This window comes from Bison bison, unplaced genomic scaffold (genome assembly GCF_000754665.1).
Source record: "Bison bison bison isolate TAMUID 2011002044 unplaced genomic scaffold, Bison_UMD1.0 scf7180017864375, whole genome shotgun sequence".
NCBI lineage: Eukaryota > Metazoa > Chordata > Mammalia > Artiodactyla > Bovidae > Bison > Bison bison.
In genome coordinates, this window is record NW_011494947.1 from 463,626 (window position 1) to 466,959 (window position 3,334).

At 60.6% G+C, this 3,334-nt stretch overlaps 1 long non-coding RNA gene across 3 annotated transcripts in view; it reads right to left on the reverse strand.

Annotated features, from left to right (window-relative positions):
• LOC105000763 overlaps positions 1-2,938 on the reverse strand; it is a 9,496-nt gene extending 6,558 nt beyond the window's left edge. For all 3 annotated transcript variants that reach the window (XR_826784.1, XR_826783.1, XR_826782.1), the window contains exons 1-2: positions 2,720-2,938; positions 2,075-2,262 (exon numbers count right to left, since the gene is read on the reverse strand). This is a non-coding gene — a long non-coding RNA (uncharacterized LOC105000763). The remainder of the gene's footprint in view (positions 1-2,074; positions 2,263-2,719) is intronic.
• Positions 2,939-3,334: the final 396 nt, after the last annotated feature.

Genomic DNA, 3,334 nt, shown 5'->3' on the forward strand with positions numbered 1-3,334 from the left:
TCCAAAATCACTGCAGATGGTGACTGCAGCCATGAAATTAAAAGACACTTACTCCTTGGAAGGAAAGTTATGACCAACCTAGACAGCATATTAAAAAACAGAGACTTTACTCTACCAACAAAGGTCCGTCTGGTCAAAGCTATGGTGTTTCCAGTAGTCATGTATGGATGTGAGAGTTAGACTATAAAGAAAGCTAAGTGCCGAAGAACTGACGCTTTTGAACTGTGGTGTTGGAGAAGACTCTTGAGAGTCCCTTGGACTGCAAGGAGATCCAACCAGTCCATCCTAAAGGACATCAGTCCTGAATATTCATTGGAAGGACTGATGCTGAAGCTGAAACTCCAGTACTTTGGCCACCTGATGCAAAGAGCTGACTCATGTGAAAAGAACCTGATGCTGGGAAAGATTGAAGGCGGGGAGAAAAGGGGATGACAGAAGATGAGATGGTTGGATGGCATCACCAACTCAATGGACATGAGTCTGAGTAAACTCCGGGAGTTGGTGATTGACAGGGAGGCATGGAGTGCTGCAGCCCAGGGGGTCACAAAAAGTCGGACATGACTAAGTGATTGAACTGAACTAATCAAGGGCATCGTCTCACCAGCCCCAGACAGCAGCCAGTCAACTCCCCAGGTCTGCATTGTTGGGTAGACAACAGTCACACACTGGAGTGGACCAGGCTACCAGTTGCTTTTCATGGCCCCCCACTCTCTGACTACAGTTTCACCCTGAACCTTGTCAGTCCCCAGGCTTTGGTGGCTGCCATGGACGACGGGCTGACCTGGCCTCTCACAGACCACGGCCTCAGGTGTTGTCTGTGATCTGGAAACAAGAGGACTTGCTGAAGTTTGCAAAGAGCACTGCCCACCGTCACAGGGCCCTACCCACCACCACCAGACTCTGCCTCTGGATGCTTCCCTCACACCTTCCAGGCTTGGGTCCCTGGTGCCTATGCCCTTGGGCACTAAAGAGCATCCATCCGTCAGATCTGACAATGGCAAAGCTGGTCCTTCCATCCAGCCACCAGTTCGCCAACATGGAGCCCAGGACCAGTAGAAGCTCCCACTCCAGGATCTGGGATCAGCTAAGGAGATGACGGCCTGGACTCAGCGGCTGGGAAGGTGCCCACGTGCTCGGTGTGCACTCCAGGCCCAAGCGGAGAGGATCGTGAGCTTTTCCAACGTGAGCTTGGCCCCCTCGTGGCCAGGGGGAGGAGATGACTGCCCCACCCCTTCTCTGGGACAGCCCCTCCCAGTTCCAGCGTACTTCACTCCCTCCATACCCAGAGGGGACCAAGACGCCCCAGCTCCTAGAAGCCCCTGGAGTTGGACGCTGGCACGGGGTGCCCTGCGGGGTCTGGGCTCTGCCGATCCTCCACTCCTTGGGGGCCAGGAGTATACATTCTGTCCTCAGCATCCCCATGGCCCTCAGCCTCCAGCAGCCCTCGTCTTCAGCTCCACACGCCCTTGGCAGCCTCGGGCACATGAGGGCTGGGTCTCAGGGTCTGCAACGTCAGCTTCTCGCTGCTCTCCAACCAGCAGGTGAGGGACCTCCTGCATCCACGTCAGCCTGGGCATCAGAAGAGCGACAAGGGCCAGAGTGCCCTGCTGATCCCCCAGGCCCCTCACTCGGACCTCTCTGGTCCAGACGGCACCCGAAGGGCTTTGATGAGAAGCCCCCTCTGGGCCCTCAGGACAGCAGGCCCCTCCCTGAGAGGAGGAGGATGACTGCACAGCATACACTGAGCAAAGGAGGAGACAGAGGCCACCTCCGCCATCTCTGGGGGGTTCTCTGGAATCCATGCTATACAGGCTGGAACACAGGTCCGAAAAACACCTCTGAATCTAGGAGCTGAGAAGTGGGGGTTCTGACCAGATAGCCTGTACCTTGTCCCCCTTGCCCTGCAGTGACATCTGACCCCTGTCCCCACACTCAGAGTCCTGTGTGGTCTGGTCCAGACACCCTCCCCGGTGAGCACCTCTCATCCCCACCCCAGGCTCCCTACCGCCTTCCTCCCCCAGGGACCCTCCCAAGCTCCTCCCCACCCCGACACCCCCATCCACAATGGACTCACCTCCAAGGCTGGGCTCAGAGCCTCAGGCTCCTGTGCAAGGACAGCCTTTGGGGCCAGGTTGGTCTGGACTCAAACCCACGGCAGGGCCACGTCACGGCCCGTGACAGGCCAGCTCGTGTGGTGACTCTCTGAGCCTCAGTTTCCTCCACTGAAATCGGGATCAGTGCCTCTGACCTTGGGAGAGGGTGCTGGGGATCAAAGCAGGGAGAGGAAGACACCCAAAGTGCTTGGACTCAGGAGGTCCCCTGTCTGGGGGAGCCCAACCCAGGACAAGGTCTCAGTGTGGGCTCAGTGGACGTGAAGAGCCATGATCTGACCGCCCTAGTTACGGCTGGACTTGGTCACTTAGACTTGAATGACCTTGAGTGCTGGGACTGCTGCTCATCTACAAAGTGGGGTGAAATCACTGAGAGACCAGAGGCCTCACTATTAACCGCTACTGCCCCCCAACTCTCACCCCTAGGGGTGCTGGGCGCCCTTCTCCATGGGCTCCCTCTGACCCTCGGCCACCGGCCAGGCCTGCCCTAGGGGACAGGCTGGACCTCTGTCTTGGGGCGCTGTCAGAAAGACAAGCAACGTGGGCAGAGGACGCGCGGACGTGGTGGTCTCCCCTTCTCCCTGCCGAGTCGGCGTCCAGCGACTCACCCAGCCGGGCCCTGGGGTCCAGACGGAGGGCTGGGGGTTTGCACGGTGACTGTCCTGTCTCCTGGTCTCCAGGACCACCCCGCCCAGCGCTCGGCGGCCAGCCTGGCTGCGGTGGGGGTGGAGTCAGAGCTCAAGGGGACACAGGCCCCAGAGCAGAGGACTGGGGGGCCCCGCAGGACGTTCACGACCGGAGGAGCCGTTGGCGGTGCGCGCGGCGGGAAGCGGGGGACGCGCATGCGCGGTGCGGCTGCAGGGGGAGGGGTGACCGAGGCCCCGCCCCCCTGGCGGGTCACCCCCACGCCCCATCCCGAAGCAGGGGTGGGGAGGGCTGAGAGCCTGCAGCGCACCCCCAGCCCCCAGGAGGGAGAGTCAGCGCAGTGAGCGCCCTGAGCCTCCTGAGCACTTCTTGTCCAAGCCCTCACGGGACAGTTAAGAAACAGGCCAGGAGAGGGGCAGGGACTCCGCCCAGCACAGCGCGTGAGCCCCGCGCAGAGGGGCAGGCAGGGTTCCAGGCTCCGAGGCCGGGCTTCAGCCCTGCCATGGGGTTTGCTCTGGGAACCAGGCAGCCTGAGGTCCTGGGGGACCCTGCCCACCCACCCTGCCCACCCCTCCCAC